Source organism: Cricetulus griseus, chromosome 3, assembly GCF_003668045.3.
Source record: "Cricetulus griseus strain 17A/GY chromosome 3, alternate assembly CriGri-PICRH-1.0, whole genome shotgun sequence".
In the NCBI taxonomy this organism is placed as follows: domain Eukaryota; kingdom Metazoa; phylum Chordata; class Mammalia; order Rodentia; family Cricetidae; genus Cricetulus; species Cricetulus griseus.
The window spans coordinates 230,637,064-230,650,847 of NC_048596.1; the positions used below are offsets into that span (position 1 = coordinate 230,637,064).

At 40.8% G+C, this 13,784-nt stretch overlaps 1 long non-coding RNA gene across 8 annotated transcripts in view; it reads left to right on the forward strand.

Moving 5' to 3' along the window:
* LOC107978605 overlaps nucleotides 1–13,784 on the forward strand; it is a 74,442-nt gene that overhangs the window by 37,781 nt on the left and 22,877 nt on the right. For 2 of the 8 annotated variants that reach the window (XR_003483267.2, XR_003483268.2), the window contains one exon: nucleotides 866–1,437. The exons of 4 other annotated variants lie outside the window; for them this stretch is intronic. This is a non-coding gene — a long non-coding RNA (uncharacterized LOC107978605). Of the gene's footprint in view, nucleotides 1–865; nucleotides 1,438–8,676; nucleotides 8,781–9,988; nucleotides 10,270–13,784 lie in introns of those variants that run through there. 2 more of the 8 variants (XR_003483271.2, XR_003483270.2) reach the window with 2 other exon arrangements.

The following is a 13,784-nucleotide window of genomic DNA, read 5'->3' on the forward strand; positions in this document are numbered from 1 at the left end:
ATTCCATTGGTTTCTTGAAGAAAATCAAGTTTTATGCTATTAAATTCTCCTGAAATTTCATCACGTGGTATAAATGCCATCAATTAAAAAACTGAAGTTCCCATGGTTGCTTTATTGACTGGCCAACTATGGCCACCCCAATTTTAAACACACCAGGATGGATGAAAATAATATATGATCATGTCTTGATGTTCACATCTAAAAGACTGGTTCATACCTAAAGTTCACATTTGCTACTATGATCCATGCATTCAATCAAAACCTATTTTCGTCTATAAAGGCAACTACATTTTTTAATAAATGTTGATAAAAATGCCATTGTAGTCTTCTAGATATTCATTCTAATCAACATGATGCAGCTGTCTTGGAGACAACCAGAAAAACATGTGTGCATTCAGTTTGACATGACTGTAAACCATCTCAATTATAACTGCTATGAGTGCTCTTGAGTCACACTGGTCAGTTTTCCCTATGCTATGTCTACAAAGGCTATAAATAAATCATTAGAGCCAGATGGTGGTGGCGCACACCTTTAATCTCAGCAGAGGCAAGAAGATCTCTGTGAGTTTGAGGCCAGGCCTACACAGTGAGTTCCAGGACAGGCTGTAAAAGCTACACAGAGAAACCTTGTCTAGAAAATAAACAAGCAAAAACAACCAAACCAGCAAAAAACAAAACAAAACCATTAGAGCAATATACAGAGATTTGTAACTGGATCCTGGTACCACCAGCACCAGAGATGTGACTGAGATATTTGATAGTCACTTGAAGTCATCCAGAAGCATTATGATTTTGATTAAAGTCACTTTCCTCCTGATCACTGTATAATCCATTATTCTAATCCATTGGTATTTCTGCTTTCCAGGGCCATGCTTCAGTCAGCAAGTCCCTGATAAGTTCTAGTTCTTTAAATCCTGAATCCGTCTGCACCTGGAGTTGACCCCTACACTGGGATTGATTTGTTCTGGAACACTACAATTACCCTTTTCTTGGAATTCAGATTTCTACTCTTCTGTAACTTTTTTTCTTCCCATTGGAAATTGTGGTTCTGAATATTTAGGCTTTTGAAAGTTCAATGTTCAGCATTTTAATCTTTTGTGAATTTGGGAGAGAGACTGTGACTCTCAGAATTTTAGAGTTGAGAATTACTTAACCTTCAGGAAGTTTTCTTTTACAAATTGAATGTAAAAGGTAATTGATGATTGTATCCTTCAGGATTGAGATCTTCAATGAGCTATTGGAAGTTGACTAAATGATAAGAATAGAGGCCCCATTAGTGGAAATACTATCCCTAAAGGAAGCATAGAGTTTGCTTCCTCTGCTCTTCCATTTGAGGCATCAAGAAGGCAACTGTCATCTGCAAACCATGAAATGGGACCTCAGCAGATATCTCATGCTACTTCCCAGAACTGAGAAATATAATTATTTTGTTTCTAAGTCATGTAGTCTATGGTATTTTGTTATAACAGCCTGGGTGGACTAAGATGGAGCCCAAGAACATTCATAACACAGTGAAATCTTAGAACTTATTTTATGATATGGGGAATTCTGGAGGATTTTTTCATAGCTGAAAGATGTGCTTAAAGTGTTACTGTAGGAAGATCCTGATAGTGATGGTAATTAGGATGTGGAGAAAGAACATGGGATGTGAAATCATTAAGCCATCAAGTAGATATTCTGAATGTAGATAGTAGAGTGTTATGGTTGGCACTCAACAACACACACATTAGATGAATGACTAAGAGATAATGAGACTCAATTTTTAGTAGGTAAATCAGTAAAGAGGTGAGATAAACACATTTTTTTTGACATTCTCTAGTCCTCTCATTTTTTTACTTCCCCAGCTGCATGTGACTATGTGTCTGTGTTCATGTGTTACGTGTCTGTGAATATGCTTGCATGCCATGGCACATGTGTGGAGTCAGAGGATAACCAGTGTTGCACCTTGCCTTCTGCTTTGCTTGTTGTTGCCACTTCGTGCAATGGGCTCCGTGGCCCATAAACATGTGGATATTCTCTACTCAATGCCTCACATCTCACTATAGGAGCTTGGGGAGATTGCAATCTCAAGCTACTGAGTCAAGTTTTACTTGCTTACTGGGGACCTCAACATAGGTCCTTATGCTTTCCCAATGTAGCTACTGAGCCATCTCCCCAGCCATAAACAGGAGTTAAGGATGTAAATAGTAGGGAAGGAAGTGAAGGTGCAGGAAGAGGTAGAAAATACATACCAGGAATTGTTCACATAACCCAAATTCTCATAAGCCATCAGTGATGGGAGGGAAAAATCCTGTTTTGTTCCTGTCCAATTTTGGCATTACCTGTCTAAAACAGCTTTGGAACAAGAACATTAGCAAAACAACAAAAGTGGTGAGCAATGGATCATGGAAGTAGAGGGGGTATACTGCTTTCAATTTGGAGAGCTTGTATTTAGGATGCTTCTAGCTTTAAATCTTTACTCAGAAGCTGGGGTCAACTAAAGAGAAACTCTGCATATTTGGAGGAATGTTTTGGCTGTATCCTGTGGTAGATGGAATGAGATACTCTCCATAGTTTGGGCATTGAATACTTCGTCTGCAGTTGTTGGCTCTGTTTGGAGAGGCTTAAGAGGTGTGGCCTGGCTGAAGAAAGTGCATCACTGGGAATGAGTGCAGAGGTTTCAAAAGCCACATTTTATTCAATCCCAGTTTGCTCCCTGCTTCCTACTTCATGTTTAAACTGTGAGCTCTAATCTTACTGTTCTATCCACCACACCTGCTGCTTCCACTCAGTCTCCATGAATTCTAATCCCATGGAAGTGTAAGCCCAAAGAAACTCTTCCTTCTATTGGTTGCCTTGGTTATAGTGTTTTAGCACACAACAGAAACAAAATTAATACATGTATTCCCTAGTTCCATGCATACCCAGACAGTGTTAGATTCTCCATAGCACATATTAACTATAGTGGAAAGTGTCACGGATTACTTTTCCAGTATTTGTGTCTCCTAGGTGAATCCAAATTCATGTAAGTAGACATGGAGATTAGTCCTTTACAGCTGGTTACCAAGTATTTTCTCTTGGTCATATTTCAATGTGTGGTTCCTGCTCCAGTGTCATCAGAGCCCCTCACCCTTCTCCTCTGTTCATCTATTGCAACTTCCTGCTTCATGTACTATGTTAAGCAATGCTTTCTCACTTGTGGCTCCAGTGTTGAAGCTCACTCATTGGCACTGCAGTTGCTCTTTGCTATGAGTTCAACTTCTCCTTTATCTGGATGACTGTTTTCTATACCAGAGTATTTGGTGAAGTAGCATTTCCTTTCCAGATGCATTTAAAAACACTCATAAGTCTTCTTTGAAGGCTTATGTTCTTGGAAACACCCTTTAGATACACACAGTCTATAATATACTTCCCTCTAACCCAGTAGGTGGGGCTGGGATAGGAACTTAACCCTATAAACTGTCTCAATCAAAGCCAGGATGGAGTAACAAGAGATATGACTGACTTCAAATAATAAACATTTTTTGACATAAGACTAAAGTTGACAAATAAACAACACAGCCAAAGGAGACCACTCTAATGGGGAAAATACTCTATCAGCAGAGGGGTCTTCTAATCACAACTTGTGATTAGAAAAACTAGAAGGGGTCTTCCTGAAGGCCATGGTTACACAAAGCATGTGTTCCTGAGTGAATGAGTAGATAAGTATTCAAGGAGGTAGAAAGGCATGGCTTCAGTTTTCAAATGTACCTGACAACACAGAGGAAGGGACATTTGTGTGCAGCAGTTATATAGCTATCAGGACAGAGATTTCCCAAGAGGAAACACTGAACAAAAATAATAAATCCCAACGAGGTTCCAAACAGGAGGAAGTTAAAAGAGAAAATAAGTCAATTGTTTCCTAGTACAGAATAGGAATAGGAAATCTCTCTCTCTCTCTCTCTCTCTCCTCTCTCTCTCTCTCTCTCTCTCTCTCTCTCTCTCTCTCTTTCTCTCTCTCTCGTGTGTGTGTGTGTGTGTGTGTGTGTAATTTAGCCAATATAAACAGAAATGGTTTCTCATTATAGAAAACTTAAACTGAAGATAACAGGAGATGGAAAACAAATTGTTTTGTGCCTTATGTTCTTTTCTTATGGAACTCTGGAGTGGGCTGAAGACAATATGTAAGCTGAAAAAGAGTGAGTGATGCCTGCCTGCCTGGGGCAGAAAGAGGTTCAGGAAAACAAGGCCATTGAAAGGCAGAGAGAGAGAAACTGTGATTGAGTAGAGGGTTAGCTGTGGACAGAAGGGGATATGGAGGAGCTGAGCACATCAGGAATGAACTCATCAGGAGAAAGGAAAGTTAAGAATGAGAGATAATGAAGGGGTCCATTAGGAACGATATGAGAAATAAGTACCAAGAAATGCAGGGAAGTATTTTGCACCATGTACGTAATTCCTGAAAAAATGATCAGTGATATTAAAACTGTGGGTGAAAGTGTAATTGTAAAACAATGTGACAGATGCCAACTACCAACACCCTTCTTGTTAATTACAGAGCAAACAGAGAGGTGGAGAAATGGATAGCTACCTTACTCATTAGCTACCTTAAACTTAATACTGCCACTAGGGCACAGCCTGGTATCCACCTCCAGGGCAGGTGGATTGAGATGAAAACATAACTAGCAATGATAATCTATCTAATCATGGGAAAAACAAATATTCAGACTTTGAGACATTCCATAAAATGATAGGACTGCATTGCTGAAAAACTGTCATTTTGTAGGACAAAAATGAGTAAGGAGACTAAAATGCCCAACTAAATGTATTGTGCAATCTTTGATTGGATGCTGAGTGGAGGGAAAACAGCTGTCAAGGGATTGTTGGAGCAACCAGGAAAAGTGAATATGAGCCTAAATTACGAACACGTGGGATGGATGTGGTTGTATGTAGGTGAGAGAACACTAGTCTTATTAGAGGCCGCATCTTAGAATCAGTAATCTTACTAGAAATGAAGTAAAAATCAGTGGTTTTCTGTACAAAGGAACAAAATTAGAAAAAGAAAAATGTACTAATGAATTTAAACAAATAGGTTTTCATCACACCGACACTTTAGTTTTTCTATAGATTTAAATATTTCAAAGTTGAGAGAAAAAAAAAAAACAAGGACATGGGAGATGGGTCAGGTGGTATAGCTCTTGAGCCTGAGTTTGATTACCAGAGCCATTAAAAAAAGATGAGATAGGACATGCTTGTAAATCTTAGTGGTCGGGAAGCTGGGGCAGAAGGATCCTTGGGGCTTGCCAAACAGTCAGACCAATGCAATTGGTGAGCTCCAGGCCAGTGAGAGTTTTATTTAAACAAATAAAACATACAAACTCCTGAGAAAGTAAAATCAAATCCATAAAGAAAAAAATCTAGGTAGATAAAGCTTTGAAGATTAGACCTGAGGCTACCTCTCTCTCTCTCTCTCTCTCTCTCTCTCTCTCTCTCTCTCTCTCTCTCTCTCTCTCTCACACACACACACACACACACACACACACACACACACACACACACACTCACACACACCCATAAATGCAAGCATGTTCATGCATAACCTTCCATGTGTATTCCTGCACAAATATGAATATATACAAAAAGTAAAAAATAAATAAAATGAGATGTTTATACAGTGATGCTGGAAATGAAGAAGTACTTGCCCAGAGAGAAAGAGAAGGTAAATCTTTGTGGGAGACAGCCACCTACCTTTGGCCAAGGAGTGCACTTTGCCAATGCAAAAGCTTTATCTGGTGAAGCCTCTCTACAGTTTTCTGGGTGCACATTTTACTCTCAGTTTGTATAGAGAAAACAGACACTAAAAAAATTCATATGATGAAGCCCAGTCAGCATGACGGTTGAAATATAGTTCTGCCTGATTGCAAACCACACTCTTTCCTTCGGGGAGAGCAGCTCTGTAGGGCAGGCCTACAGCTGCTAAGCAGAGAGTGTCAGCTGTGATCCATAGGATTGCTGTAGACAAGAAATTTATGTCATTCCGAGGTTCTAAGAATGACCCCTGGAACATCACTGCATGACCAACCTGGCAAAGGAGCCTCCCCATCACTGTGGCAAGAGGCTCAGGGACCCCAACTCAGAGCCTCCAATCTTATGTGAAATCCACACTAGCCATCATACCCCTGCCCAATGGTTAGTACCTTGTCAGGTGAGCCAATTATGTGTTTCAGAGGAAAATTAGCGTTATCATCAGCTTGACCCCAACTCCAGACAGGATCTCCCCTGTAGCTCACCTCTTCCTGCTGCAACACTTTAAATCATGCTGTGGGCACCTCAGTTGGTCATTGTGCAATCAATAGTTAGGGGTGGGATGGAAATAATTTTGGCATCTGTCTAGTTTGCTCGGGTCTCTGTGGTATTTGCCAAAAGTTATAGGAAAAAAAAAACAGGAGAAAGATATTATGTGATGGATGGGGAGGAGGGTGTCTTACCAGGGCTGGTACAGTGGGTGTTCAAGCAGAGAAATGGGATCAATAGGAAATAAACACTGCTTGTTTCTAATTTGAACTAATAAAAAATAATTTCTTGGAAAAAACTGATTTTAATTTTCAAAGTTAAAAACAAAATTAAATGGAGGGAGACAGAGGTCATGGAGATGAAAGAAAGTAGTGTAGAGAAAGTAGATAAGTTGGTACCTACAAGTTTGAACTGGAAGGGCTTGCTCTATTGAAACCTGAGTCACACCCGTTGTCTCACAGTATGGCGTTAAGGTCTCCTACAGAGGCACAAGTCCATCATGGTTGATCTTAACATACCCCTGACTCAGGAGTGGGACCAGAAGGAGGGTCAGGGGAAGGAGGATCTGACCAGCTGCCATAGCACACCATCCAGGTGAGCTAGGGACACTCTGTGAGAGCTACATGGTGGCATCTCACAACCCTAGCTGCAAGTCACACAGGCTCCCAGCTGTAGCTCACCTTCATTTTCCTAAAGTCATATGTTGTAGTTGTCAGCATGTAGGTCTTGGATGATTTTTTTTGTTGTTGAATGTATCTTTGAAATTTTCATTCTTCTGGATTTTATTGTTAATTGCACTAAGACAAATTCATTTCAAATATTGCTATATGTAAGTTCTTTTAATTGTCAAATATTATTTTCCTATCTTGTGACTTAGTAAAATTATTTATTTGAGGAGATTTTTTTAAAGGTTGTTAGAATTGCAAACTTCACTGCTATGTTATCTGATTAAATACAGTCACCGGTCCTTCCAGGCATATCTGCCCTTTTCTCCCCCTTCTCTTCCTCCTCCTTCTCCCTCAGGCTTCCAGATTTGAATTTTTAATGTAATATATAGAGCCACAAACACCATTTTTCTCTCAACTTGAGGTAGCATACTCAAATATGTTTCTATTTGACAACTTGCTGTCACAATCCTTTACATCTTAGATCCTCTCCTCACACAGGTTAAGATCTCTATTGAACACTGAGTTTCTGGATGGGATGGGAAACCAGTTTTCCTTTGATTTTCACGCTATGGTGCAAGTATACGTGGAGGTCAGAGGAAGAAATTGGCATCAGCTTTGGTTTTTACAATATTTAACACACAGCCTCTTATTTGCTGTGTATACTGGCGTATCTGGACTCTGAGCTTCTAGATATTCTCCTGTCTCCACCTCTCAGGATGCTGTAGGAACACTGGATTCTGGGGATCCAAACTTGGGTTCTTCCTCTCCCCACTGAAGCATCTCCTAAGCCTGCAGTAAATTTATTTTAATGTTTATGCACTGACTTTAATGAGTACAAGGAAAATAGATCCTGCACATACCAACCGTGCCCTATGAACATTGTATAAATTATAGCAACAGTGAGAAAAGGTGAAACAACATAGAAACATCATGAAGAGACTCAGAAGGTGGTGCTTGGGTAGCTTGACCATACTGTCTCCCTGGGCCTCCACTAATTAGAGTGATTGAAACAGCCAGCATTTACTTAACATTTGTCATGCATTGGAGACTTTTATAATTGCATTACTTACAGTACTTCTATCTGCCATTCTGATGGCTAGTTACCATTGCCGTTATTTTATAATTGAGGAAAGAAATGTCTAGAGCAGGAAGGGAACATGTTTAAAGTCACAAAGACCATGAAGTCATACTTAGGCTATGATGTCCTTTAGAGCCTTGGAGCCTGAAATATACAAAAAGGAGGAAGGGGAAGACAAGATCCAATTCTACATCATTTTCCTTTGATCTCCATATGTGCCGAATGGTATGTGCAGCCCCATATACATACAGTCACACACACACACACACACACACACACACACACACACACACACACACACACACACACAGGCACATAGTAAGTTAGTTGATACTATGGAATAATATAAAAACCAGATAAAAGACAAGGAATTTGAGGAGGGTTCCAGATCAAGATGTTTTATGAATATGCACACAGCAAATACTTTTCAGGCAGACAATGCCAGTGCAAAATAGCTACTCTGTAGGAACTGAGGAGGAACTTGGGTCATCATGCAAAGTCAAGATGATCTAGGAAGTCTGGAGACCCATCTTGCTCTGAGTGAGATGAAGAGCTATAGGGTTGTGGAATGGGAGTCTGGCATATCAACCTGCCTCTCCCCCTCACTGTGGCTGTTATGAGGAAGATTATAAAGACAAGGCAGTGGTCATCATAGTGCACCATGTGACTTCATTCCAGGTCGGCAATAGTATATGCCTCATCATAGGAGATTGGGCCTCTGTAAAATATGGACCACATCAAATCTGCAGACAAATCAAAACTCTACAATGTAGAGATCAAAGGTAATAAGAACATATCTGATAACATATCTTCTGTACGAGAGGAAGTCAATTTGAGACTTAAAATAAACTCTGGGGTGCTAGGGATTGAACCTAGGACCTTGAGCATGCTAGGCAAGTGGCCTACCACTGAGCCACATCTCCAACTTGCTGTTTTCTGCATCCTTTTAAAATGGTTTGTGAAAAGATCTCATTAAATTTCCCAGACTGGCTTTGAGCTCCCTCTATTTCACAGAGGCCTTGAAATTGGCATCCGTCTGTTCTTGCTTCCCAGTCGTTGAGATTACAGGCCGGCACCACCAGGTCTGGCCGGCAACTCTTCTTGGTGCCTTCATCCCTTAACTAATGATGATAGCAGCAGCAGGTATACAGCACACCTGCTTACCATGTGGGTGACTCTTAGCCTCACAAGTTTTGATCCTCATTTTGATTTTGTGAAATACTTACCATTTCAACTTAGAAGTAGAAGGGGAAAAACTAAGCATAGAGAGTTTAAATAATTTGCTCAAGGTCAGATCATGAAATGATATGAAAGTGTCTGAACAGGAGAGAGCACTGACTAGTAACTTTATGGTGAATGGTAATAAAGACCTCAATTAACTTCAGGGTAGAAAATGTGTTCTACACAAATATGTGCTTTTGCAAAACACTGTAGATGTTGAGGCAGTAATATAGCAATGCTAGGTGTTCTGACAACAGTAAGAGCAGGAAGTGTGGGGGGGACAACTCCACGCACATTTGATGTGTGGTATTTCCATCTTTGGGGTTATTACTACTGGGTGACTATTTAATTCTACAGTGACATAACTGTGTTTTTTTTTGACTCAGAAAAATCAATATACTATTTTTCAAGGCTTCAGTTTGACAATGACCTGTGGCCTGAGAATCAGATTACTTAAAATCAATCCTGGTTTCCCCACCACTGCTTCGGAGCCTCTAGCATGGTACCTGCAATTGTATAACACATCTCAGGCCCTGACTGTTCTAACTTTCACAGCGTCAGTCTTGGCACAGTTTTCTGATTATAGCATGTGCTTAGAGGAGCAGGTTTGCAGAGTACCCTGGCCTCTGTCCCGTGTTATCTAAATGCAAAACGGCTTATGTTACTGTGTGCTGTGTAATTTATAGCAAGACCTGGCTTTCCCCAGCCCCCATCTATACAAATAAGAATTTCCTAATGTAAAATTTCCCCTGTTCTGCATCTATTCTAGAGTTTCTCCCAGAGGACATGCAAGGGGCACTCTTCTATAACAGCATCGTTTGTCTTTCTGAAACAAAGCCTGCTCAAGAATGAGGACTAGATCCCACAGCGTCCTCTCAGTGCCAGCCTCTGCCCTGAGCTGGTGATGACTGAGATATGCCAGCTTGTGCCCAATTCTCTACTTTCATAGATTCCAGAAAAACAACTCAAGATCTAATTTGCTTAAATATTTGGTAGAAACTCCTACAAGGGAGGTGATAGTGGAAGCGAAACTGAAATAAAATTTGATAAGAAAAAAAAAGAGCAGGTGTGATAAGACACACCTATAATCACTATAATCATGGCATTTAGAGATTGAGGAGGGAAAAACCTAGAGTCCAAGGCTAGCCTGGGTTACATGGCAAGATTCTGCTTTCAATACGTAACCAATACACATAAGTTACATAGAAAAAGACATACAAAGGCCTTCATTTTCTTTCCATTGCTAGGAACTAATCTCTCTGATATGTAAAATTTTCCCAGTGTGCAATTGTCAGATACAAACAATACTATTTACCCATGTATCTGCTGATGCCCCCACCTTTTCACACAAGAATTTCTTCAAAATATTTGCAACACATCATGGGATATACAAATGGCTGGATTTCCAGGGAGACTTAGGGAAAACCTCATTTCATGCCAGAATCTTATAGTCATTCAATTGCAAAGAGAGCCAGCAATAGCCTTTCATCTCCCATGGTATGCAAACCAAAACCAAGTCTTTAGTGTGGACAAAGTGGGAAAATCCTGAGGTTAAAAAAAAAGTCAAGTTTTCCTCTGTCAGGATTTCTCACACATCCCCAGGCACTGCCTCCACTACTCCTTTGAGAGAGTCAGGAGAGGGGGAAGCTAACAGAAATCTTCTCTTGTTGGGTTTTGTCTAAGTCCCAAGTGTGATCAACTCTCCTATTACTGCTGGAACCTGAAGCAATAAAACCTTGAGTTCCCAAGTGTGGCAAAGACAAACAAAAGCTTTTATCTGTGGGATAAATTATTAATCGTCAAGATGTGTCTCCCTCGACATCAATATCACCAGAAAAATCAATTTGTTCTGGTCCAGCGTGTGCTCGTGACTGACCTGCCCTGTAATGTAGGTCAAACTTGGATTTGATGCTCTGATAACCAGAAGTTGAGGATGGAAGGGGAGTTCTCCAGTGTCTATGGAATGCAGGTTCCAGGTGGGGAGTGCTGGGAGGCAGTAGCTGGGGAGAGGCCCTCCACTTGGAGGAAGAAGTCACAGTGTAACTAGAGAGAGAAGAAATGTTCTTAGGAGGCACTAAAGGCCATTACAGCTGCCAAATGACAATTGCCCCTCTTGGTAGTGAAGGACTTGGGGGGAAAGTGTGACAAATCCTAATGCTTTTGTTACAGCTGTTGATAAAAAAACAGACGTGTTTCTTTGCCCAGGAGGGAGTACAAGAATGAAAGTAGTGAGGCCCCCTGTCCTCCAGTTGTTTTTTAAAAGGTGAAAGGGGATGCAGGCTTTATCCCTTTCTCTCTCTCAAAACCGAAAAGGAAACAGCAGGCAAACAAAGTTAAAATAACCCTGCACAGGTTTTTCTGATTAATCCCCCGTAGAAAGCAAGCCTGGAATGAAGTGCTATGGGCCTGGTGTCACCTGACTGTGAATAGTAGCCCTTGGTGATAGGGCACCTGGGGGAAAATCAGCTGATGAGACCACAGTGAAGCTGTCTGTAGCTTTGTGGAATGAATGCCTGCCTATATCTACACACACACGTCCCTGAACAGCCTACACTACAGGGCTCCCAAGGCTTCTTCTCATGTACAGCTATGAAAAGCTTCAAGTGTGTAGCTGTGTGAAGCCAATATGGTTCCTACGCTTTGTTCCAATTAGCCATACCTGGGGCAGAATGGCTACTGCTGCTTTGTGACATGCCTCCTTGGAAATGTCCTAGAGCACAGCTGAGCTAAATATCATCTGAGTTGGGTAGGCATACAGGTTAAGGACCTTGTGACAACAGGCTTGGCCTGGGCAGGTGTGGTCACTGACACTCTCCATGCAACAGATAGACTGACTTTGCTTTAGGGAAGACTTGAGAGTTACAGACTGGGTTTAAATCTGCATTATAACTTAGCAACAATGTATCTTTGGGCAATTTCCCTAATGGTATACTTCAGTTTCTTCAACTTTGAAGTGTGTACATCATGTAGGAAAGAATTGAATGATGTAACATGAAGAGTCCTCCCCTTGTTCCTACCAGAGGTGTGTATTGCAGTTATTACTGACAAGAAGCAAACCACCCTGTCCCCCAGAGCTCAGTCCTATGAAGAGCCTTCATTGAGCTTGCAGGTCAGCAGCCCACACAATATGTGACCATATTATAGTCAAGATCTCCAAAAGGTGACTGGTCTAAAATATAATGATTAGGGTGGTCCCAGAGCTAGTGGCTGATTCCTGTAAGAAAAAAGGCATGGGTACACACAGAGGGATGCTGCCATGAAGGCATCAGAAGAAAGCAACCATCTATGTCCCAAGGAGAAGCACTTCAGAAGAAACCTACCCATTAGGTCTTCTGATCTTGGATTTCTGGTCTCCAAAGTGCTAACACAATGTGTTTCTGTTGTTTAATATGCCCCATATATGGTGTTTGTTTTGGATACCTGGGGGGGGCCTCCATAGTGGCCTTGGTCTTCTCTCAATATGGTTCTCGAGGTGGCAATATGGGTCAGGGCTCTCTGCTGTGTGTGCTGATGTTCAGGTTATTATGCTGGGTAGCCATCTACCCAGACTTGAAGTAGCATCCTTAAGGACCATTTATGGTTGAGTGAGCACTTCCATATGAAAGAGGAAGAAGACTAGAAGCCATTTCTGATAAAAAAAAATTTAAAGAAATTTCAGAAGGATGTGCATATATAGGAGGCAAGAGATCATTGTAGCCAGGGTCAGAAAACTCCAACTGGCATTTTCCATTTTCATAATAAATGCTATACATTGAGTAAGCCACATTCCTTTTTCTTTCTATCTTTAGTTTACATGTTAATGACTTGCATTTGGTTGCTCAATCTTGTTCTCTGATCCTAGCAAAGGGAGATTTTGGCATCTGGCTACACACAAATTTTAGTTTCATTTTAGATCAGCTCTCTTCTGACTGCAAGAAACAGTGCAAGAGACCCAAGATGTTCTGATAAATCCACTTGCAAGGAGTAAGACCTGCCAATCCTGTTACCAGGTCCTATGTACGAAATGGAGCCATTTTCTAAACTCTCCATTGTTCTTCAGGAAGCCATGGAAGTATCCACCCAGAGATTTGCAAACTCTCAGGATTAAACTTAAAAGCACTCACAAAACGTAGCACATTCATGTCCCTTTGAGAGATGGATCTCCATGTAAAGATCTCTCTGACTGTGACTCCCAGGAGACATTTTACCCTTCACTTATTCAATCAGCAAGCATTTATTGAATATCTGTCATATGTCACTTTGTACACATGTCACTGGAATGAACAAGCAAAATGCCATCCTTTTTCCACCTGAAAAACTTAAAGTCTAATGAGACAGCAGTTACAATAAAATAGGTAGGTGAGTAAAATTATATTCTTTACTATGACTTTCTTTTTCTGCAGCATATGTGTGTGTATGGCATGCATGCTTATGTATGCATGTATGGGCATTTGTGTGTGTGTGTGTGTGTGTGTGTGTGTGTGTGTGTGTGTGTGTGTGTGTGTGTGTACATGTATACCTGTGCTCCATGTGTTCCAATATGTATTTAGGTTCCATGTCATTGTCTAGTGTCTTCCTTGAGCAAT